The following is a 25,932-nucleotide window of genomic DNA, read 5'->3' on the forward strand; positions in this document are numbered from 1 at the left end:
GTGAATTCCTGCATGCATCTTGCTATGGTACACACTGCTGCCACTGGGAGTTGGTAGTGGAGGGAGTGAATATTTGTGGATGGGGTGCCAATCAAGTGGGCTGCTTTGTCCTGGATGGTGTCAAGCTTCTTGAGTGTTGTGGGAGCTGCACTCATCCAGGCAAGTGGGGAGTGTTCCATCACACTCCTGACTTGTGCCTTGTGGATGGTGGACAGGCTTTGGGGAGTCAGGAGGTGAGTTACTCACTGCAGAATTCCCAGCCTCTGACCTGCTCTTGTAGCCACAGTATTTATATGGCTAGTCCAGTTCAGTTTCTGGTAATGGTAACCCCCAGGATGTTGATAGTGGGGGATTCAGCAATTGAATGTCAAGGAGCGATGGTTAGATTCTCTTAATAGCGGCATGGAAATTGTTTCTATGAGTGATAAATCCACTTGCATATTATCTGGGTGCTGATGAACTGCAAGAAGTGGTTACCACCACAGTCATTAATAACCAATTATTAAGAAACAGGACAGATTGAACACTCTCCATTCTAATCTTCAACCATGAATAAATAATAATGTAAACAATTTACATTAACTTTGACATTGGCACAAAGCCCTGCACATCAGTATGTCAGTGGTATCTAAAGCTTTTACACTGATGACAGCAATGGCTCTCAAAGTTCAAATGTAGGAGCAGCCCTGTCTTAATGATTTGTTCCTGACCAAGGTATGAATTATAAAATAAACTTGGATACCAGCAACTTGTTAAGTAGGCTGGTTGATTTCCTAGCTCACAAAGAGCTTTTCCTTCTCTGGGTGGGGGTGGGGGTGGGGGTTGGGGCGGGGGGTGGGGGGGGGGCGGGGAAGGAGGCGGAGGTGGGAGGGGTGGGGGGGTGCCGAGTGCGGGGTGTCCTCCTTTAAAGGTACTCAGTGCCTGATTGAGGGACCCGGCATCGGGCAGCTGAGAGCCAACTCCCTGCCCTTGCCGCTCTTCCCCCCACCCCGGCGACCCCTGGCCTGTGAAAGCCCTCCCGCCATGACTTATTTATGGTCTGGATCGGTCTGCAATCCTGGGCCTCCAGTGGGCAATTGTCCCGGCAGCAGCCACCGCCTCCCTGGTGCTGCTGGTGGGACCCCAGGGAAGCCCCCCCATTGGCTACTTAAGTGCCTGAGCGGCACTTAACACTGGTGAGGCTTCCCAGAGGAGGTAACGTGGGGTCTCCAGCTGGCAGGTGAGACCCCCCCGACACCTCCATTAAATCCACCATCCCCCCACCCAACCCAACGCCCACATCGGAATTTCTAATAGATAACAAGTAGACATAAAAGTCTGACAAAAGGCATGAAAATAGAAAGTGAGATTTTGTGGAGAGGAAGTGCACACTGAGGTAAAATGTTAATCATTTACATTCTGCAAATTCCAAACTGAAGGATTCAAGGTTCACAGATTTGCATACTAGGGTTTTATCTGAAATTTGTAAAGAACCTGATCCAGGGTTGACAATTATTCTGCTTTTTAGGATTTAACCGTGGTAAGAACTTGTTAGTTTTCTCTGTGAAAAAAGCACGGCATGTTTGCCAGTCAGAAACCTGGCACAGCCCTAACCCTAATCATCTATTGTTCTGTATGTAGCCTGGAATGTACTCCAGTAACCCACAGTCTTATTCAGATATGTGTCAGTTGTTTTGAACCAGAGAGAGTGGAGTGAGGAGATGGAATGTCTGTCCTGAGGCCACAGAGGATTACGTAAGTCTTAAGGAAACTGCTGATGTTCAGACTTAGTTTGGTCAAAATTCTCTATAGATTAATCACTGAGATCTAATCGGAGTTTCTGATTGAAAGGGAATACTGTTGGTCGAGTGTTCCTCGACTGCAATCCAACCGCCACATGTGGTACAGAAACTTCTACCCAAATGCAATTAGATCTCAGCCCAGGCTTCCTGCTTCTGATTGGGCCATAGTCCAGGCTGTCCAGTGCCTCCCAGGCTCTAGATTCCTCCTTCTCCCTCCTGGTGCTAAGTCCAGCAGCCCCATTCTTCCCCCTGGCCTGACGCTTGGGCCTTGCTGCACCCAGTTCTCACTTCCTCTCAGCTCCACTGTTCAGATTGCCCATACCCTTCCTGGTAGCCACCATTTTGCCTTCTGCCTGATCCTTCCCAAACACTAAGTTCAGCATGTCCTCCTGACTGAGTCCCTACCCCATTCCCTCATAGCCTGACTTTCACTCCCTCCCCCATTCCCAACCTGAGCTGGCCCTGCTCTCTCTGGGCCCAGTCCCTCAGTTTCTCACTTGCTGCGTGGGTGAGAGGGATGTAACAGAGTGGTGCTTGCTGTTGTGAGTTGCCTTAGAGTGGCTTTGCAAAGAAATCATTGGGAGTTAAATCTGGGCTGGAAGGACAGCACCACTGCCTTGCCCTCTCATAAATTCTTCCTTCACATAGAGAGACAGTGTCAGGTGTGGCTTTCACATACTGGGCCCTTCTTTGGTTGGATTGCCAGCAAAAGCTGGGTGGAGTCTGCATGGCACATGTTTCAATCTAATTGAATCCTAATACGACAATTGGAGTTCTATGTACGTGATGTGATGCCTGACTCAGATGGATATGCTGGCTGCACAGATGTAGGGCCATGAGAATATGGCGTGCACCAGACAGGATGCTAGGTCACCTCGGCGTGAATGTTTCTACCGGTTGAGTGGCTTCGTGAAATTTCCCTCCGTGGAACCTGGTGTACAGGGAGAAGAGGCCCTTGTAAGGGGAGAGTTAAACTGCTGCTCCTCCTGGCCTCACAGGGTGGATTTTCAATTGCCGGTGGGGGTGGGAACACGTACGGGCGCAATTTGAAAGTTGCGTTTTCAGAGGGCGGGGCTGGAACCCACTGTCTCCAGAATACAATGTGATTTTCAAAGCATCTGGCTTGTCACCAATTAACGGCTCCTTAAACTCCTCAAGGAACTCATTAAGGAGCCTGTCCAGAACAGGATAGGAATTTCAATCTTTTTTTCTGGATGAAGTGAACAGTGTGGTGTACCTGAATGCCAGCGAGTGGCCTCCAGGCGGCTGGTCTTCAATAGCCACCTACCTCTTTCTGCCCCTCTTGACAGGCAGCTGGCAAATGAGGTTCGGCCATCCGCTACCATATCCGGGTCCTGGCTGCCCACTCGCCCTGCTGGTCTAAGTTAAGAAAACCCATTATGGATAGCAAAGCAAAGCAAAATACTGTGGATGCTGGAATCTGGGAAAAAAAAGATGAAAATGCTGGAGACGCTCAGCAGATCAGGCAGGATCTGTGAAGAGAGAAAATGAGCTATTGTTTCAGGCCCGTGATCTTTCATTAGAACCAATTCAGATCATTAGTCAGTTCTAATCTAGATCATTGATCTGAAATGCTCTGTTTCTATGTTTGTCTTCACTTCTCTCTCCCTCTCTCTCTTTCTAGCATCATAGAGTCATAGAATGGTTACAGCACAGAAGGCGACCATTCAGATGGTCATGGCCGTGCTGGGATTCTGCAGCACAGTCTCCTTCACTGTCTCTTTCTCCCCTTTCTCTCTCGCCCTCTATTTTACAAATATTATAGAGGGAGAGAATAAGGACACACAATTTGGGTGCACAGTTACTGTATTAGCTTTCCTCATGCACAATGAAGGAGTGAAAATCTAGCCCAAGAATTTACCCAATGTCTTTGCTGGTAGATGAATTATTACCCTGTCTGGTGAACGCTGGTCTTTGTTACGCTGCAGTCGACAAGTGAATCGATCACACTGAGCTGTTCTTCCCAAACACTGATTACTGACATGACTGATCAGGATCCATGGGATGTGTACCTTCTTTGGCTACAGGCCTGAAGTTGTTAAAAAGAAAGCACTTGTCATCCTGACATCAGCTCACAGTCTCCACACCGCTTACTTTCCATGTTCAGATTGCCGATTGACACTTTACTGAATGGGTAAAAGGGCCAACGGGCTCAGTTACAAAGAAGGACACATATTCTTCTTGAACCAGTCTGGTCACAGGCAGTTTAGTGAAGCCAGCAACACCACTGGCAGCTCCCATGTTGAATGTGCTGAACAGACTATCAGACAGAAAAGAAAAACTTGCATTTATTTAGCACCTTTCACAACCTCAGGAGGTCCCAAAGCACTACTACTGAAGTGTCATTGTTGTCAGAAATGTAGCTGCTGATTTCCACTCAGTGAGACCCTACAAATGAAAGGTGAGAATGATCTGTTTTAACAATGTTGGTTGAAGGATAAATATTGGCCAGGATACTGAGGAGAACTCCCCAACTCTTCAAGTAGTGCCACGGGATTCTTTTTATGTACACCTGAGAGGGCAGATTGGTTTAACGTCTCATCTGAAAGCAGCATCTCTGACAGTGCAGCACTCCCTCAGTACTGTACTGCACTGCACTATCAGCTGATATTTTGTGCTCAAGCCCCTTGGGGGACTTAAACCTATAACCTTCTGACTCAGGTGAGAAAGCAGGCAACTGAGTCCCTTAGGTAGGGACTTCCAGGATTTTGAGCCAGCAACCATGAAGAAACAATGATAAATGCCAAAGTCAGGATAGAGTCTGGCTTTGAGGAGAACTTGCAGCCAGTGGTGTTCCCATGTGTCTGCTGCCCTTATCCTTCTAGATGGCGGTGGTCATGGGTTTGGGAAATGCTGCTAAAGCAGCCTTGACGAGTTGCTGCAAGTGCATCCTATGGGTGATACACAAGTGAGTCAGAGGACTTTGTTGGACTGCACTCATCCAGGCACGTGGAGAGGATTCCATTACACTCCTGACTTCAAAAATCACAGAACCACTGAATCTTTACTCTGTAGAAGGACGCCATTTGGCCCATTGTGTCTGCACCGGCTTTCTGAGCATTTTAACTTAGTGCCAATCTCCTGCCTTTTCCCATAACCCTGCACATTGTTTCTATTTACATAATTATCCAATGCCCTCTTGAATGACTCATTTGAACCTGCCTCCACCACACTTCCAGGCAGGACATTCCAAACCATAACAACTCGCTGTGTGAAAGTTTTTTCTCACCTCACATTTGCTTCTTTTGGAAAACACCTTAATACAGTGCCCTCTGGTTCTTGATCTGTTTACAAGCGGGAACAGTTTCTCTCTATCTACTCTGTCCAGACCCCTCATGATTTTGAAAACTCCTATCAAGTCTGCTCTTAACCTTCTCCCCAAGGAAAACAGTTCCAACTTCTCCAATCTTTCCTCATAACTGAATGGTTCCAGGGATTAAACAATTCTCGTAAACCTCTTCTGCACTCTCTCCAATGCGTTCACATCCTTCCTATAGTGTGGCATCCAGAACTGTATACAATACTCCACGTGAGGTTTAACCAGTGTCTTATATAAATTCATCATTACCTCCCTGCTCTTGCACTCTATGCCCCTATTAGTGAAGACTAGAATACTGTATGCTTTAGTAACAGTTCTAACTACCTGTCCTGCCACCTTTAATGATTTATGTACATACACACTCAGGTCTCTCTGCCCCTGCACACCCTTTAGAATAGTATCCTTTATGTTATACTGTCTCTCCATGTTCTTTGTACCAAAATGTATCACCTCACACTTCTCCGTATTGAACTTCATCTGCCATCTATCTGCCCACTCCACCAATGTGTCAATGCCCTTTTAAAGTTCTACACTGTCCTCCTCACTGTTTATAATTCTCTCAAGTTTTGTGTCATCTGCAAACTTTGAAATTGTCCCCTGCACACCAAGATCTAGATCATTTATATATATATCAGGAAAAGCAAGGGTCCCAATACCAATCCCTGCGGAACCTTCTTCCAGCCCGAAAAATACCCATTATCCATTACTCTGTTTCCTATCCCTCAGCCAATTTTGTATCCACTTTTCTACTGTCCCTTTTATTCCATGAGCTATAACTTTCCTCACAAGCCTGTTGTGTGGCACTGTATCGAACACCTTTTGGAAGTCTATATATTCCATATCAATGGCCTTGCCCTCATCAACCATTCACAGATATCTTTTCAAAGTAGGTGAAATATCTTTCAACTCCATCCTCTGAAAATATAGGCACTAAATGAAGATTCTTAGTTAAATTAAATTCCTCAGTGGAATCAGGATCATTCCCTGAACAATTATCTCCTCTTTCCTCCTTTACTCTAAACTTTTCTCCAGCTAAGGCATGTTGACTAATTTCTTTTTCTCTTTGAAATTCAAGCTCAAGCTTTCGCATTTTCATTTCTTTCAATCTTTTTTGATCTTTTTCTTTCTCCTCTTTTTCTAATTCAAACCTTATCTTTTCCATTTGTTCTGCCCTTTCTTTCTGGTTCAAGCTTTTTCATTTCTCTCTTTCCTCCAATTCACGTTTTTTCATCTCTTTTTCTTTTTCTATCTCAAGCTGCTTTATTTGCAACTGAATTTTTGCTAACTCTAGCTGTGACACATCAACTTCAGGCATCTCCTGTTTTAATTCTAAACACTGGGTAATTACTTTGATCAAATCATCCTTAGGAAATCATGCTTTTATTTCTACCTTCAATTTCTCTGCTAACTCTCTCAGTTTAGCTTTAGTCAAGGATTCAAGTAACTTATTGCTACATCTTCTACCCCCAGAAAAGTCTTAGCAAAGTCAAAGCTATCTTTGAATTCCAACCCATGTAATACACTTCACAGCAAATCCTGTTCCTATGTCCAGTGCCTCCACGTGCTCGTTTATTTAAGGATTCACAGTTCCCCCGAAACTCAAAGATTTTAATTCTGCGAAAGGCCCCAATTTTTTAAGATCCTGGACAAGCCCCCACTTTGTTTTGATCACAGCTGATGTTGAAACTGGACAAGTCAGATCCTAGCTTGGTAGATCTTAACTTTTTTTTTAAAGAAACTGTGGAGGTCAGTTATTGAACATGTTCACAAGAGTTTGTCATTAACACAAAGAATAAAATGTTTATTAAACAAGAAAAATGAACTATATTACACTAAAATAAGAGGGGCAATTTATTCTACATGCACACTCACAAACATTTCACAACATCCACCCCTTTTAGCATTCGTACAATAAAAGATGGAGAAGGGAAAGAAAGAGGTTCAGGGCAATGACCATGATAAAAATAAGAATTATGGTTACACGTGGGTCCAGAGTCCAGAATCAAAAGGTCCAATGATGCATTCCTTCAGGGGTTAGCAGACTGAAACTGTTGCAGGGTGATCTGCTTTTCCAGAAGTGATGACTTCCATGATGGAAGAAGGTACGTAGAGATGATTTGTCTTCTAGGCACAGATACAGAAGTTCAGATGTTGCAGTAGTACACACTGTAGAAGAGGGCCAGGTAATTTAAAACCTGGACAGAGCCCTGGTTCCACTGCTGCTCTGTTAGGGGTGTAAATGGCAGACAGACCTTGAAGTCCTGCTTCTCTTCTGAGGTTAAACATCGACTGAAAATGAAACTCAAAAGCTGTTTAATTAAAAAAATTCAAACAGCTCAAGACTCAGTCATATGACAAGGTGATTTCAGGTCGAGATATTTAGCTAACGAGACCCCTTTGTGTTTTGAGCAGGTAACTGCAGAACTATTAGCACAACGTTGGAGATGAGGAGTCACAAATAGCTCTGCCTTTGCCCATAGCTGGCTGGTGCAGATGTCTTGTCTACTATCATGTTGGCTTGCCTGGAATGTTTATATAATGTAAGGAAAGTTACATTCCAGGGGTTTGATGTGTTTGCCTTTGTCCATTTTTAAGCTGCTCAGAAATTTCCAGAATTATCATCACATGGGCAGCGGTGGCCATTTTATCAGTCCAGCCATTTGTCCATTTAAAAACGCAGAATTTAAACAAGACAATATGGAAGAGAAACAAATTTCTTTTGGATTTTTTTCTTCTTCATGCTATCTTAGCAGGACACCACAAAACCTATTAACTCCTTGGTAACCCATCCCTTCACTTCAAGAGTCGTAAAACCTCATTAAAAATGCATGTATACAAACAGGGCCCCAGATTTCCTGGCACCCAGCTCAGAAAAACTGCTAAATGAAACTACAACCAGGTTTCACCTTTCTTAACTCCCTAACAATGGTTATATCATAGAAGATACTATTTAGTCCATTCATGCGAACTCTTTGCTACCACAATTTAATTAGTCTCATATCCCCTCCCTTTCCCCATAGCCTTGCTATTTTTGTCCATTCAGTTGCTTACTCAATTCCCTCCCCTTTTGAAAACCATGATTGAATCTGCCTCTCCCTCATTCTCAGGCAGTACATTCTAGATCCTAACCACTTGCTGCGTAAAAACATTTTTCCTCATGTTGCCTTTGATTCTTTTGCCAATCGCCTTAAATCAGTGTCCTCTGCTCTTCAACCTTCCAATGGAAGCAGTTTCTCCCTATCTGCTCTTCTAGACCCCTCATGATTTTGAGCAGTTCTATCAAATCTCCTTTCAACCCTCGGGTTTTGCCATCTTTGACATCAAATGGCAAAAGGTGTACAAAGCTAACGTGCAGTCAAAGCTATCCGGAGCGTTCAAAGCTATTCAGAGTGCTCAAAGCTATCCAGAACGCTCAAAGCTATCCAGAGTGATCGAAGCTATCCAGTGCGCTTAAGGTTATCCAGACCGCTTAGCAACCTGCAATGAAAAATATAATTACTTAAATAATTAATTACTTAAATAATTAATTACTTAAATAATATCTGAATTTCTTCAGTCTTTTCATTTAATCCAAACAATCATTCCACTATAAGTACATGCTTAAAAACACCACCTTATCCCCATCAATTCTTAATTCATTTTAGTCTCAGAGTCTATACTTTCTACCTCCTCAGTGTCTAAACCCTCCCCTCACCCCAGTCTCTGGATCTAAACACTCTCTAACCCCCTAGCCTCAGGGTCTAAACTCTCTCCCCCCCCCACCCCACCACCAGGGTCTAAACCCTCTCCCCAAAACTACCACGGTCTAAACTCTCGTCTTTCTTTCCCTCTCCAATCTTGACTCTCTCTCCCTCCAGTTCCAAATTCTCCCCCTCTCTCCCTCCAGTCTCCAAACTTTCCCTCTCTCCCTCCAATCTCCAAACTCTCCCGCCTCCAGTCTCCAAACTTTCCCCATCTCTCCCTCCAGCCTCCAAACTCTCTCCATCTCACCCTCAAGCCTCCCAACTCTCCCCACCTCTTCCCCCCCTTCCCCACCAACTCCCCACCCCACCACCAGTCTCTGGGCCTTGGGCCATGCAGATGCTGTGGAATTCCAGTCTCGTGGATGCTCCAGGGCCCACCGATGCTGGCCAACTACAGGCCCTCCCGAGCTCTCTCGACCCTCTCCCTGACTTCTCTTGACCCCCACTGACCTCTTTCGACCCCCCCTTACCCTTGACCTATCTTGCCCACCCTCCCAGTCGTATGCCCTAATACTACCTTATGTTGGCTCACCCTACCTGAAATTTCGACTTTTGAAAATTTGAGGGGGCGGAAGAAAATTGCTCGGGTGGGGGGTTGGGGGGTGGGGGGGGGGCAGGGTGGGTGGTGGGGGATTGCGCGGGTGGGGGAGAAAATTGCTCGTAGAGGTGTGGCAGGGGAGTGCAAATGAACACTGTTAACCGCAAATTATGTCAAACTTTTCAGGTAGGAAATTTCTCTGAGAAGAATAATCCCAGCTTCTCCAATCTATTCATATAAAAGTTTCTCATCCCTGGAACTATTCTCATAAATCTTTTCTGCATCTTCTCTAAAACCTACACATTCTTCTGAAAGTGTGATGCAATTCTCCAGCCGAGTCCGAACCAGTATTTTATAATGATTTATTATAACTTCCAAGCTTTTATACTCTATGTTATTTATAAAGCCCAGGAGTCTGTATAACGTTTTAACTCCATTCTCAACCACCTTCAGCAATTTATGCATGTACACCTCTAGGCTCCTTTACTGCTGCACCCCTTTGTAATTGTGCCCTTTATTTTATCTTGCCTCTCCTTGTTATTCCTACCAAAATGTAGAAATTCACACTTCTCTGCATTCAACTTCAGCTGCTGTGCGTTCACCCATTCCAACAGCCCGTCTATGTCCTCCTGAAGTCTATCATTATTGTTCTCACAGTTCGATCACAATGCTTCCAAGTTTTGTGTCGTTTACAAATTCTGAAAATTTCCCCTGTGCATCCTAGTCTAAGTCAGATATATATCAAGAACAGCAGTGACCCTAGTACTGACCCCTTGGGCATGCGCAGTGAATACCTTCCTCCTGAATGAGAAACAACTGCTCTCTGTTTTCTGTCCTTCAGCCAATTTCATATCCATGCATCAATCCCCTTAGTATTCTGCCTTAATGCACGTCAGTCACACTGAATCATACTCAAGAAGACAGCCTCTAGGCAGCGGTAAAATTTGCTGCTGCCTGTCATCATTACAGATGATAGTTTTAGTGAAGTACACAAAGCAACGTGGAACAGAAGGTCGTGTTTTGAAGGGATTTGGAGAATGTAAGAATAATAAATTGGGAATTACATTTATGCTTGGGTTATTCAGGGGTGAGAACTAACTTGGCTGTTGAGCATTCCTACGTAAATCAGTTCAACTAAAAACAATTAGGTCATCAGCAGCATTTACAACCCATTTAACTTTCAGGTCATTACCCCCATTGCCCCACCCTCCCCCCACAAACCCCAACCTCCCAAAATCATCAAGTACTGAGTTGGAGATAGCTTGATGTCTTAATCATGCGGAGGTGCCAAATGGGCGATAGCGAGTTGGTAGCTTGTTTCACATCTCACTCCATTTGAAGTCGAAGGAAATAAAAATGAGAAAGATGTAAAATGGACCAACTCGCTCACATCCATTTACACAGGGGTTGAAAGTGCAAGCTCTCCCCCAACTACTTCATTGCAATGTTTGTATGTGTTGAGGATAAAGCATCAATATAACCATCGCACTAGACCTTGGCACTCTGTTTCTGACTGGCAAAGTGCTGTCTGGTGCGAGGCCTGAGTGCCAACACCAGCGAAGGCAGTATGGTGTTTTTGGTGATGTATAAAGTGATGGTGCCACCTTTATGGGGCATTATTAACAAACAAGAATCTGGGAGGAGGTGGGAGGGGGTTGCGGGTGTGGTGAATTTTCAGAGGGCGGGAGATTCTCCTGCTTGTAAGCTGTTACATCAGCGGATGAGCTGTGGAGGGAAGCATCATTTTAACACAGCACTTTTTTGCAGCTTTTTCTCAGATGCTTGAGTGGGAGACCTCCCTGTGGAAAATCCACCCCCCACCCCGCACCCCACTTTTCTGGGTTTTAGGATGCCTGGGGCAACTATCCATTCGATGGCCTCCTGAGATGCCAAGTGGAAAAATGAGGTGCCTCCATAACTGATCTTAATGGGCAGGCTATGTTCTGTGATCTGGGACTCAATCACACTCCTGGTGGTCCCTCATGTTCCACTTGTGGAGTGGGTGGCTGCATCATCCATGCCCTGTACAGATTTGGTTGAGGGGACTCTGCTGTTTGCTCTATCGATGATGTGTTGGTTCTTTATGCTGTAGGTTTCCCACAATTCAATCCATCTGGATGGTGGGTTGATACCAGCTGCATATGCACCCCATCTACAAACATCCACTTCCTCCACCACCAATGCACAGTAGCAGCAGTGTGTACCATCTACAAGATGCACTGCAGGAATTCGCCAAGGCTCCTTAGACAGCACCTTCCAAACCCACGACCACTACCATCTAGAAGGACCAGGGCAGCAGATAGATGGGAACACCACCACCTGGAAGTTCCCCTCCAAGCCACACACCATCCTGACTTGGAAATATATCGCCGTTCCTTCACTGTCGCTGGGTCAAAATCCTGGAACTCCCTCCCTAACAGCGCTGTGGGTGTACCTACACCGCATGGACTGCAGCGGTTCAAGAAGGCAGCCCACCACCACCTTCACAAGGGCAATTAGGCATGCGCAATAAATACTGGCCCAGCCAGTGATACCCGCATCCCATGAATGAATAAAAAGAAACTGCTGCTTCCCAGAATGGCTGATTCCTGGTGAATTTTCCACGTCTTTGTGAATGGGAAGGCTGGTGTTTCTCATGAAGTTTTCCATCTCAGATACCATGATGGGCAATGTGGGGTGGTACTGGGAGCCACTCAATTGGAGTAGAAGTAAGCATCCCTGACACTGCTCTCATGGCAATGTTTAGCTGTCCATCCATGATCTTTGTGTGGCGGCTGCTGGACCATGAGGAAGAGCAGGATTCTGCGTGGCGTAGACCAGGGCCACTGTTGTGGTGCAGTGCGTTCTGGGTGTACTCCCTCGCAATGTCCCAGCGTGTTTCCGGAGCTGGTTCATCCTGGATTTGACCTTTTGGCTGATATCGATGAGATGAGACTGTTATGTAAGAGTTGTGTCCAGGGTGAGTTCGTGGGTAAGCTGCCTTTCACCAAAGGAAACAATGAGTTCTTGCCCAGCAGTGTTATCGTTCAGATGGAATGTCGGCACAAATGTTATCTTGGGATTGGGAAGGAGGTGGCAGGTCCAGAAAGGCATTCGAAAAGATGCAGGTCGCGGCTGAGTGCCCAGCTTGCTTCCTGTAATGTAGATGCCAGCATCAGCAGTGCCATGTCACCGGCATAGGTGAACTTCCAGGATTTGGTGCAGGACTTGTTCGCTGTATAGACATTGAAAAAGGCTGGTGCTTGCACCGACCCCTGTGGCAGGCCATTGTTTAGCGTCTGTTTTCAGCTGGGCTTATCAAGAAGATAAATGTGGAACTTACAGTTGCTGGTTAGGACGTTAATAAGCCAAAGAGTTTTGCAGCATCAAATAATTATTGAAAGCTTCAGTAACAGATCTTCACAGCAGACGCTGTTGTATGCTGATGAGAAGTCTGTGAAGACAGCTCCATCTTCAGCTAGATCCCTGCATCAATCAGGATTATTGATCTGGAAGCCAAACTGCAGACACTGCGCAGCATAAGGGAGGTGGAGAAATACCTGGATACTTTGTTCTAGAAGACATTCACACCTCTTAGAATAGTGTCACTGTTTTGGTCAGCAGTGAGGGCCAGGAGGATGTGACTGTCAGTGAGACAGGTAATGGGACCCAGCAGAGAGTAGTGGAGAAGCCTCAGACTTTGCAATCGTCAAACAGGTTTGAGGTGCTCCCAACCTGTGTGGATGAAAGCGAAGTCTGCAAGGTAGATGAGCTGACTGGTCATGGCACTGTGGTACAGGAAACCGTTCAAGCAGGGGAAGCAAAGAGGAATGTAATGGTAGTGGAGGATAGTATAGTGAGGGGGATTGGCACTGTCCTCTGCAGCAAAGAGCAAGAGTCCAGACAGATATGTTGCCTGCCCAGTGCCAGGGTTTGGGATATCTGCTCAGGGCTGGAGAGGAACTTGCAGTGGGAGGGGGAACGATCCAGTTGTCGTGGTCCATATAGGTACCAATGACGTAGGTAGAACTAGGAAAGAGGTTCTGCAAAGACAGTATGAGGAGTGAGGCACCAAATTCAGAAGCAGAACCTCAAAGGTAATAATCTCTGGTAATAACCTCAGCCACATGCAAATTGGCATAGGGCAAATAAAAATAGAGAGATGAATGCTTGGCTCAAAGACTGGTGTGGGAGAAGTGGGTTCCAGTTTATGGGGCACTGGCATCAGTACTGGGGAAAGTGGGGGCTGTACAGTTGGGATGATTTACACCTGAACCATGCTGGGATGAGTGTCCTCGCAAAACACATAACTAGGGAAGTAGAGAGGGCTTTAAACTAAACAAAAGGGGTGAGGGATGAAGTTTGGGTAGAGGTAGCAATTCAAGATGCAGAGTCAAGACAGGAGAGCAAAATGGTAATATGAAAAATGAGCGTCAGAGAATGGCAGGAAGGGACAGAGAAAAAAACCTAAGAATATATCAACAGTCAAGACTAGATGTTACAAAGGTAACAAAAAGACAAAACTGAAGGTTCTCTATCTGAATGCACGTAACGTTCATAACAAAGTAAATTAATTAATGGCCCACATTGAAGTAAATCCAAATGATCTGATTGCAATTATGGAGACGTAGCTGCAGGATGACAAGGATTGGGCCCTTAATATTGAAGGGTACATGACATTCAAGAAGAATAGGAAGCTAGGTAAAGGTGGAGCGGTAGCACTGTTAATCAAAGAGGGCATTGATGCGATAGTTAGGGCAGGATATTCCCCCCGTCGGGGGTTTGTGTGGGAGCAGGCACGAGCGGGCGGGTTCCCAATCAGCACCCCCGGTCAGGGGCGTTGCACCATTTTACCTGGGCAGGCCAATTACGGCCCGCCCAGCATGACATCCACCAGGAAGCGCCATGCTACCTGAGCCGGGAGTGCGCTCTTATGCGCATGCACGTGAAAGAGCGCACAGATCTCCCTGGGGCAAAGTGCTGCCTCAGGGAGATCGGCTCAGGTTTGAAAGCTTCAGTAAAGAAGGGGGAAAAAATTACTGACATGTCCACTCATGTGCCACTGTCACATGAGCTGGGACATGTCAATTTCTTTTATTTAAACATTTTATAAAAATTTTAATACCCTCATGAAACCTCATCCCGGCCATGGATGAGGTTTCATGTTTTTTAAGAAGCCCACCTGTGCTCCCGGCCTGCCTGCCAACCTTAAGGTTGGACGGGCAGGTCCATTAATCATGTTAATTACTTTTTTAATGGCCTTAATAGGCCTTTGACAGTTCGGCGGGTGCATAGCTGACTCGGCTGTGCGTCCGCTGAACTGAAAGTCTAAACGACGCGGGGTGACATCGGGACACACGCTCCACATCACCCGCATCATTTTATGTGTCAGCGAGCGGGGCCTGCCCCCCGGTCACCAAACAGAAGATTCTGCCCTTAGAGATGACCTTGGTTCAGGAGATCAGGATGTAGAATCAGTTTGGGTGGAGATGAGGAGTAGTAGGAGGAAAAGGTTATTGGTGGGAGTGGTCTACAGGCCCTCTAACAGTAGCCACAATGTAGGACAAAGTATTCAAGAGAAAATATTGTGTGCTTGTGATAAAGGAACGGCAATAATCATGGGTGATTTTAATCTACATATAAACTGGAAAAATCAGATTGGCAGTAGTAACCTGGATGAGGAGTTCTTAGTATGTTTTTGAGATAGTTTCTTAGAGCAGCATGTTCTGGAACCAACCAGGGAGCAGGTTACTTTAGACTTGGTATTGTGTAACGTGACAGGATTAATTAATGACCTCAGGATGAAGGCACCCCTAGGTAGCAGTGACAACAATATGATGGAACTTTACATTCAGTTTGAAAGGGAGAAGAGAGGGTCTAAGATTAGTATCTTAAACTTAAATAAGGCATCTATGTGGGGATGAACGCTGAGCTAGCTGAAGTGAACTGGGAAACTAGGCTAGTGGATAGATCAATAGAGAAGCAGTGGCAAACATTTAAGGGAGTGTTTCAGAATATTCAGAATAAGTACATTCCTACCATAAAGAAAAATTCTAAGGGGAGGACCCACCATCCGTGGTTAACTAAAGATGTTAAGGAAAGCATCAATCTTAAGGAAAAAGCATACAACTCTGCAAAGATGAGTGGCAGGTCAGATGATTGGACAGAATATAAAGAATGGCAGAAAATGATTAAAAGGTTAATCAGGAGAAAGAAATTAGAGTATGAGAGGAAGCTAGCTAGAAATATAAAAATGGATAGCAAGAATTTTTGCAGTTATTTAAAAAGGAAAAGAGTAAGTAAAGTGAGTGTTGGTCCTCTAGAGAGGGACAGTGGGGGGTTAATAGGAGATAATTAGGAAATGGCGGGAGAAATGGACAAATATTTTGCTTCTGTGTTCACTATAGAGGATGCAAAAAACATTCCAACAATAGCTGCAAATCAGGAGGTGAATGGGAGAAAGGAACTTGGTGAAATTGAAATCACTCGGGAAACAGTACTGAGCAATTGATGGAGCTGCAGGCTAGCAAGATTCCGGGTCCCAATGGGCTACATCCTAGGGTCTTAAAAGGTGGCTAATGAGGTAGTTGATGTGCTTGTGTTAATTTTCCAAAATTCACTAGATTCTGGAAAGTAGCAAATATAACCCTTCTCTTCAAGAAGGGAGGGAGGCAGAAAACAGGAAACTATAGGCTTGACGTCTGTCGTGGGGAAGTTATTAGAATCGATCATTAAGGAGGTTATAGCTGGGCACCTGGGAGAGCTCAAGGCAATAGGGAAGAGTCAGCATGGTTTTGTGAAAGGAAAATCATGTTTAACCAATTTATTGGATTTCTTTGAAGGCATAACATGGGCAGTGGATAAAGGGGAGCCTTTAGATGTACTGTACTTGGATTTCCAGAGGGCATTTGATAAGATGCCACATCAAATATTATTATGGAAAATAAAAGTGCATGGTGTAGTGGGTAACATATTAGCATGGATAGAAGATTGGCTGGCTGGCAGAAAGCAGAGAGTATGCATAAATGGGTCTTTTTCAGACTGGCAGGATATGATGATTGGAGTCTCACAGGGGCCTGTGCTGGGGCCTCAACTTTTTATGATTTACATCAATGACTTAGATGAGGGGAGTGAAGACATGGTTGCTAAATTTGCAGATGACACATAGGTAGGAAAGTATGTTGTGAAGAGGACATGAGGAAGTTGCAGATGGATATAGATAGGTTGAGTGAGTGGGCAAAAATCTGGCAGATGGGGTTTAATGTGGGAAAATGTGAAGTTGTTCACTTTGGCAGGAAGAACCAAAAAGCAGAATATTACTTAAATGGAGAACAGTTGCATAATTCTGAGGTGAAGAAGGATCTAGGTGTTCTAGTAAATGAGACACAAAAAGTTAGTATGCAGGTACAGCAACTAATTAAGAAGGCTAATGGAATGCTATCCTTTATTACAAGAGGGATTGAACATAAAAGTAAGGATGTTATGCTTCAGTTATACAGAGCATTGGTGAGACCGCATCTCAAATACTGTGTGCAGCTTTGGTCTCCTTATTTAGGGAAGGATGTAGATGCGTTGGAGGCAGTTCAAAGAAGGTTTACTAGATTGATACCTGGAATGAGTGGGTTGTCTTATGACGAAAGGTTGTTTCCACTGGAGTTTAGAGGAATGAGGGGTGATTTGATTAAAGTATACAAGATCCTGAATGGCCTTGACAAGGTGGACGTTGAAAGGATGTTTCCTGTTGTGGGCGAGTCCAGAACCAGGGGGCACTGTCTTAAAATTAGGGATTGCCCTTTTAGGACAGAGATGAGAATTTTTTCTCCCAGAGGGTTGTGCGACTTTGGAATTCTCTGCCTCAGAAGGTGGTGGATGCAGGGACATTGAATATTTTTAAGGCAGAGGTAGATAGATTCTTGTTAGGCAAGGGAATCAAAGGTTATCAGGGTTAGATGGGAATCGAAACACAAGAAGATCAGCCATGATCTTATTGAATGGCGGAGCAGGCTCGAGGGGCCAAATGGTCTACTTCTGCTCCTATTTCTTATGTTCTTATGTTCTCAATGTTGGTGATGAGCGCAAGGACCTGATTAGAGCAGCCCACCTGCTCATTTGGGAGGGCAGCTTCTAAAACCGGCTTTATCCAGTTAAGGATGAGCCGTTTGACCATCTTGTGGACCACTGAGAGAAAGACAATCAGATGGTAGCTTGTGGGATCATGGCTGGTTTTCCTGGCTTTAGGATGGCAATAATTTTGGAATGACGCCAGAATTCCAGGATTATCCCAGTTTCAAGTGTATTTGAGGCAAATTTGAGAAGCCGTAACCGTTCATTTGGGCCCTCGATCTTGAGGAATTCTGGGTAGATGCCATCAATCCCAGTGACCTTGGTGGTTACCAGCACTGTGTTCACCTCTTTGGTGGTGAAGGCAGAGAAAATGTAGCATGTGGAGCTTAAGCAACTTTTGCACTAATCTTTTTGATGATAGTTATTGCCTTTGGGTTGGTTAGGAGGCAGTTTGCAATGGCAACTGTACTGATTTGATGACCTCAAAGGCATGATTGTCAATGATAGAATAAAGGAAATGGGATGATCAGAATCTGTGAAGAGAGAAGACAGGCTAATGTTTTATTCAGTATCTTTTAGAGCTGAACAAACATTTTTTCCCCGACAGATGGTATCCAATGTATAAATTTTCTGTCTTACGTGATGGGTAATATGTTGTCACATTATCAAGCAGAACTGGAATAAGGTAGTAAACTGTAGAATAATTCTGCGTTTAAAGCATTATCTGAATAAGATCAAACAGCACTTAACAATTCTTCCAATAGTAAGTGTGGTAAAACAGACATGTAACCGACAGTTATAGAATCTATCTGGTCTTCACTTCCATTGAGATTAATAAAAATCGTGCGTCTGATCCACAGAGTCAGATTTATGCCTGAACAGCAAGGTTGAAAATCGACTGCTCTGAAAACGAAGTTGGGAGAGCTAGTGGCAGGCTTTCCTTCTGCAGTGTCTGAGCATAAAGAATTGCCAGGGAGGGGCATGCAGAAGGAAACCAGTGGGTGAGGGGTGGAGGATCGCACGCTCATGATTTCCATTGACGGGCGGACTATCAGACGGCCGCTGTGCTGGGCAAACTCTTCTCCCCATGGCCCCTGATTTGAGATTGCCGTATTTGAGGAAGCAGTTGCTGGACAAACTCTCTCTGCAGGCGAATTGCAGTTTGTCGAAAGCTTTGGGATCTCTTAAGTTTCCCAGGTGTCCCTGAAGTGTAATGGGCTGTCAATTGACCTCAGTGGTTCTATAATTCAGACAGGCATCTCACTGGTCAATATATCACCTGCAACATGGGGCCCCAAGGCTTTGGCTAACTGCTTGGGAATTTATGAGAGCATTTGATCTCTGTGGGAGGATGAAGGAGAGAGAGGACAAGCTGTCACTTGCTGTTTGCCAGTGTTGTTTAAATGATCATAAGTTAGTTAAAAAAAATAATTAACTTCAGACAGAGACTCAGAAATTCCTCCCCGTTCCAATAGTCTATCAATATTGAGTTAACACTTTTCTTCTGTCCTGAGATATACATCAATTTAAAACAGGGATGCCATTTATACAACTGATGGAATCTTCCGGTCCCGTTGGTGGCGGGCGGGGCAGAGATCAGCTTCATGCCGCTGTGAAAGCACAGTGGGATTATCTGATGGTGTCTGCCATGGCGGAATGTGAATCCCGCTGCAGGCGGGCATGAACCCAACTGGAGCCATCCCCCCACGCCCGATCTACCATTATGCTGGCGGGAAAACATATCGGCCCAGAACACGGCTGGACAAGCATGACACATGCAGAAGTCGGGACTTACTATTAGGGCCTTGCTCAGATCGCGGACATCTGAGAAGCTGAAGATGCTGGAGCCCAACAGCTACCGGACCCCGGAGGAACACGTGCATCGCTTGCTGGGAGGGTTCTCGTGCACATGGCTGTGCCATGAAACAGCTCTTGGAAGGTGGGAGGTCTCCGCAGAGGAAGATCGGAACATCACGGTCCTGGCCATGGGCTGCTACGGATGATTGACGAAGGGGGTGGGTCTAGCTGTGACTGGGAGAGGAAGGTGGGGAGCATGAGGGGTGAGGTTGGGAGGGGGCAGGAAGAAGGCGTTGGGGGCTGAGGTTGGGAGGGGAGGGGTGAAGGTTCGGGGGGTGAGATTAGATTGGGGAGGACGGAGTATGGGGGGAGTAGGGTGTAACAGGGGAGCAGCCAGTGGGGAGGTAGGTGTGAGGGGGGGAGGAGGGTGTATGGGAGGGGGATGAGGGAATACGGAGAGAGGAAAGTGTCCGGGGAAAGGAGGGAGTAAGAGTGGAGGAGGGAGTAAAGGTGGAGGAGGAAGGGTGGAAGAGATAATAAGGGGGGAGGGGGATGTCCAGGTGAATGTGCAAGGGAGGGGTCTGTGGAGTCAATGAATGCCCTCTGGGGAGCAAACTGATGGTGGGCGTGGTAGGAGGGAATGGTGAGCGCGAGAGAGGGCAGAGGGAGCTGGTAGGGTGGGAGGGTGAGGGTGCATCGGTAGTGGTAGAAGGGATGATGAGGGTGGTTGGTGGGGACTTGGAGACAGACACAGGCCCTGGGGGTGGGAAGGAGGAGGTCAATGTGGATGGGGGTATGATTCTCAGGAAACAGGGAATGTGCACGTTCACCTGGACATCTTGGAAAGACAGGGGTTCGTGTTGATAGGTGACAGTAGGGAGGTGGAAGGTGATGCTGGGGGGGCTGACAGTGATGGGGGAAAGGACATGAGTGACGGGGGAGGGGAAAGGATGGAGGAGCTAGTGAGATACTTGACCACGACCATGGTTTCCGAAATCGAAAGTGAGCGGAGCCTCGTGTTGGACGGGCACAGGTGCTGCATGGGAGTGCAGTCAGTGGGTGGGTGGAGATGCAGCTCAGATGGACAACTGAAAGAGAACCCCAGCAGGCAGCATTGAAAATGCTCAGGACAGTGAGATGAGTGTGAGGATGAAGGCTCCATGTGCGTGGGAGAGGCTTGTACGAGGCTCCGAAAGGCCCTGCCACACACGCACTTCTCCCTCCAGAATTGCTGATGGTCCAGCTGCGTGCAACTGAACTGCCAGTAGGGGGTGGATGCAGTGGGAGGACTCGCAAAGCCTGTCAATGAAACTGAAAGACATTACACATTATTCAGTGAGAGTGGATATATTTTCAGATTTTAAAGTGACAAAATGTGTTCACTCGTGCAACCACGTGATCAGAATTCCTTAACTTTTCTAGGCCTACCACTTCTTCTAGGTGCTGCCCTGACATCCACAGCATGGGTGGAGACAGCCTGTGCAATGGCTGGCCCTGTTCCCTCTGATGACTTTGGCGTGCGTTCTCTGGACAGCCGAGGCCTTGAGGGTCCTCACTTGCTTTGGCTGTCCTCCTGTTGGCCAGCTGTTCCCTCTGAGGTGACATAGGACGAGGTTGAAAGGGGTAACAGGCAAAGGGACAAAGGGAGGGAGCGGACAGCCTCTGAGATTCCTAGTGGATGACCCAGGCGTATCCAACTGCTGCTCCTCCTCCCTTCGGGTGCCTGAGGGCTCCGGCCTGACATCTTGAGGGGATTGAACACTTGGAGGGGTGTCAAGGTGTCCTGTTTCTCTCCTGCATTGCCACTGCAGGAACTCACCCATGGCTACCGCAATGGAGCGCAGGTCTGTGCGGAACTCTGTGTTCTGCTGGACCAGGGTCTCCATGGCATCCACCACCCTTCCCATGGAGACCTCCAGACGCGCACATGTGAGCACCATTTTATCAGAGAGCAGGCAGACGCACTCTTCTGACTCACGTGCCACCCTGTTGAGGCTTCCAACAGCTCTATGTGATGTTGCCCCACCTTCTGCTGACTCTCCATGCTGAGTTGGAAGGCCGAATCCAGAGGCTTGTCTTCTAACTCAGACCTCACAGATGCCTATTTCTCCAGCAGTCCTCCGAGTGCCGGGGAGCTCGGCTGAACCTGCCTCCTCCTGCTGTGGACATGTGTCCATGCGGTGACCACCAGATTGTGATCCTGAGGCTACTCTAATGCTAGGTCCCACTGAGGTATGTGTCTCTGCGCTGGTGTCGGGTGTGGGTAAGAGCTGTGATGGGTCTTCCAGGCTGCTTATTTCCAGCTCTTCATTGGAGGAGGTGTCCTTTTCGCTGGAGGTGAGGACCTGGATGGAGCTGAGGGACTGGCTGGCTGAGGGTGTCGGTCCCTTGGCAGAGCTCCCTGTGAACCGAAGTAGAAATAATTAGTGCATGGCAGCAGAGTCAAAAGCAGTCAAAAGAGAGAGAACACTCACAGTTGTGTTGAGAGAGGATGATGTAGTGCAGGATCCTCACGTGTGTGTTCATCGCCGACATCACCATCACCGCAGGCACAGTCCACATCCTCACCAATCAGCACGATGGCCCACTCCTTAAAGTGAGCGAGGGGCCTAATGTGGGCCACTCCATCCCCAGTCTGGGACCTCTCCCTGCTGTTGTGAGCCAGCTTCTCCTGCATGAAAACAGTTGGACAGAGTGTGAGCAGGACGCATGGCACTGCGTGGAATGTCAGTGTAATGAGCGGAGACATGGATGGGATGAGGATGTGAGCTCTAGAGGATATAAGCATGATGGAGATGTGAGGGTGTGTGTGAGAGTTAGTGGTGTTGTCTCTTGAGATGTGAGATCCCTGTGATTGTGTGATGAGTTTGGGGATGTGTGAATTGAGAGTGATGAGGTGGTTGACTTACCCTGGCTGAACAGATGAGAGATTTATCTTTTTCCTGCACTGGATGGTGGACCTCCTCTGTGCTCCATTGGTGCTGACCGCCACTGCCACTGCCTCCCAGGCCAGATTGGTGACTCTGGTGGACCTCCTGCAGCTATAGAGGGGGTAGAGGACATTGGGGTGGCCTTCCACTGCAACTAGCATGCACCCCAGAGAGGCGTCACTAAATTTGGGAGCTGCCACATCCTTTGCATTCGGGGTCATCTGTCACCTGGAGCAGTCCTGGTCTGTAGACATGAAGCAGGCTGCACTCTTTAAATATGGCACCCGGAACGAGGAAGCACTGAGGTCACAGCGTGGCGGGTGAATCTGAGCCCGCCCACCAGTGATCCAGAGTGTTTCCCATGAATGCATTATTAATGAGGCAGGACATGCCAGGAAGGGGGTGATATGAGGCAAAAACCAGCCAATGCGGCCGGCGGGTAAAACGTCTTTTTTCACGCCCACTACCGCACATAACGCAAATCTGGGATGATTCCGCCCAACGTCTGAACTTTATTTCCCACCTGCTCCATCTTGTCCCTGAAGAAGGCCAGTTGACCTCATTGTTCCATGGCCGATGATTGGCTGCCCTGCGGTATTTTCATCAATTCTTCGGGGTAAAACCTACCCAATTGGTGTTGGCGGGTTACTGAACAAGGAAAATTGAAGCTGATCTTGATTCTGTTCTCAACCAATGTCCACACAATCACTGAGGCCATCAAGCCTGTCTTGGAGATTACAGAATCACAGAATGGTTACAACACAGAAGGAGGCCATTTGGTCCATCGTGTCTGTGCTGGCTCTCTGAAGGAGCAATTCACCTAGTGCCATTCCCACGTCTTATCCCTGTTGCACTGTACATTCTCCCTTTTCAGCTATTTATCTAACCCCCTCTTGAATGCCTCGATTGAATCTGCCTCCACCACACTCTCAGGCAGAGCATTCCAGATCCTAAGCACTAGCTGCATGGAGAAGATTTTCCTCAGTCGTCATTGTTTCTTTCGCCGATTACCTTAAATCTGTGCCCTTTGGTTCTGGATCCTTCCATCAGTGCGAACAGTTTTCCCCTATCCCCGCGCTGCTCTGAGCAACCCAAAACAAGCAACTTGGGAAAGTAAATTGGGTGCTATTTCCATTTTTGTTGAACACTTTCATTTAATAGTGATAAAAATATTTGAGATGGGGAAATAAAGCTGTTTGGCTGACAACCAAAAATCATCCAATCCGGTAATGAAGTGTCTGTTAGCTCCAGTTGATGAGGGAAGGCTGTGGGCTGCAAGATGGCCGGGTGAGGTGACCAATGGCGGGAACATGGGGGCATGTTGGTCGGAGGCAGAAGATCTTTTGATGAACCAACCCCCTTCCCTTCTCAAACACGTCCAATCAGAGATGACAATCCTAAAGTGCAAACTTGCCAGCCGAGGTCGCTGGATGTTAATGAGCAAGGGAAACCCAGGTGGATTTTCACCACCTGAGCTCACGGGTATTGTGTTGGGTTGGGCCATTCCTAACACTGCCCAGGTTCAGATCAGCTAACTGAACCCGCGCCAGAGATTGAAGGTGTGATCTTCTTAGCCTTTGTAGTTTAGTAACACATTGAGCAATAAAGCATCTCAAATCATTGAAATGTCATATACTGTTTCATGAAAGGAACCCTTAGATAAAATGACCTTGCCCCTGGCTTTTGGGTGCAAGGCTTCCTTGTTTTTAACATTCATAGAAATATTTGCATTTATGGAGCATCTTATCACAGCAAAGAGCGTTACACAGTGAAATATATTTGATTTAAAATGGCTGTTGTTGTGGCCAGCTCATGAGTAACCTCCTCTGGAGGGAAAATGGTTCATTGAGTTGAGCTGGCTCCATCAACATGCCTGACGGAGGGAAATGGTTTAGGTCCAAAGATCCTGTGGAGAAGCAGGGTAGATGCAGTCATGGAAGTGATCCATGAGAAGGTATTCCTATCTATTATCCTGAGCACATTAACTGAAAGCTTATAGGGGCTAGTGAAGGCTGGAACTGACTGCTGAGAGTAATCTAACATGCCGAAGCCAAGAAAAGGTAAAGAAGTGTAGAAAAGATATAACTGCCTTCTCCACGTTGTTCTTACTGGCTGTGCTAAATGATCTGATGTTAAAGAACAGATTTAAATCTCCTCCTGCATGTGTCAGACTTTACAAGGCCATATTTCCTCCTGGTAAAATAAAATCAACCGTTCTTCATAGGCCGCAAAATCCAGCAGTTGGTTTTTAACAAGCCAGGGTCTAACGGAAAGGGGGACCCTTTCATGAACCATGAACTATCATATCCCTCCCAGAACCATGATAGGGTCCCCCTTGTCCTCACTTATCACCCCACCAGCCGCCGCATTCAAAGAATCATCCTCCACCATTTCCGCCAACTCCAGCATGATGCCACCACCAAACACACCTTCCCTTCACCCGCCCTGGTGGCATTCCGCAGGGATTGTTCCCTGCGGGACACCCTGGTCCACTCCTCCATCACCCCCTACACCTCAACCCCTCCCACAGCACCTTCCCACGCAACCACAGAAGGTGCAACACCTGCCCCTTTACTTCCCCCCTCCTCACCATCCAAGGGCCCAAACACTCCTTTCAAGTGAAGCAGCATTTTACTTGCACTTCCCTCAATTTAGACTACTGCATTCGCTGCTCCCAATGCGGTTTCCTCTACATTGGAGAGACCAAACACAGACTGGGAGACCGCTTTGCGGAACACCTTCGGTCTGTCTGCAAGCATGACCCAGACCTCCCTGTCGCTTGCCATTTCAAAACACCACCCTGCTCTCATGCCCACATGTCCGTCCTTGGCCTGCTGCAATGTTCCAGTGAAGCTCAACACAAACTGGAGGAACAGCACCTCATCTTCCGACGAGGCACTTTACAGCCTTCCGGACTGAATATTGAGTTCAACAATTTTAGATCATGAACTCTCTCCTCCATCCCCACCCCTTTCTGATCCCCCCTTTTCCAATAATTTATATATATTTTTCTTTTCCCACCTATTTCCATTATTTTTAAATGTATTTTCATCTATTGTTTTATCTGTACCTTTTAGACTATTTTGGTCCCTTCCCCCCACCCCACCCCCACTAGGGCTATCTGTACCTTGCTCATCCTGCTTTCTATCCTTAATGTCACCATTAGCACATTTCTTAGCTAATATCACCACCGTCAACACCTCTTTGTCCTTTCGTCTTTTGGCTATCTCCACCTATCACTGGCCCTCTATCCAGCTCTACCTGTCCCACCCCCCCTTAAACCAGCTTATATTTCACCTCTTTTCTCCTGCAGTGACCTGGCAATATTTATCCCTCAATTAACATTGCCAGAAAAAATAGATTAGCTGGTCATTATCACATTGTTGTTTGAAGAACCTTGCTGTGCCCAAATTGGCTACTGCAATTCCTACATCAGAACAATGACTATGCTCCAAATGCTTTCATTGACTTTAAAGTACCTTGAGCCACTATGTGGTTGTGCAAGGTGTGAAATAACTGCAAGTTATTGTTTTTTTTTCCTCTTGCATGCTTTTCCAATCTCAGATCATGAGGGGGTAGCAAAATGCTGGTGAGTGAATGGAAATCAGACTTTGCACAAATGTCTGCAATTTTCTCTTTAAGCACTTGGCTTCCTGACCGTAGACAGCAGGCTCCGAGAACAATTAGATTTTGAACTGAGTTCAGTAATGTACTGGTTTTGTTACTGTGCTCACAAAGGATATATATTTTGTTTCTGCGA

At 46.5% G+C, this 25,932-nt stretch overlaps 1 protein-coding gene across 7 annotated transcripts in view; it reads left to right on the forward strand.

Moving 5' to 3' along the window:
* LOC144687623 (uncharacterized) overlaps positions 1-25,932 on the forward strand; it is a 204,574-nt gene that overhangs the window by 18,435 nt on the left and 160,207 nt on the right. The window contains exon 1 of one of the 7 annotated variants that reach the window (XM_078553976.1): positions 1,424-1,519. The exons of 3 other annotated variants lie outside the window; for them this stretch is intronic. The gene's annotated coding sequence lies outside the window, so the exon portion shown is untranslated. Of the gene's footprint in view, positions 1-1,423; positions 1,520-1,597; positions 1,735-25,932 lie in introns of those variants that run through there. 3 more of the 7 variants (XM_078553979.1, XM_078553980.1, XM_078553982.1) reach the window with 3 other exon arrangements.

This window comes from Cetorhinus maximus, chromosome 12 (genome assembly GCF_964194155.1).
Source record: "Cetorhinus maximus chromosome 12, sCetMax3.hap1.1, whole genome shotgun sequence".
NCBI lineage: Eukaryota > Metazoa > Chordata > Chondrichthyes > Lamniformes > Cetorhinidae > Cetorhinus > Cetorhinus maximus.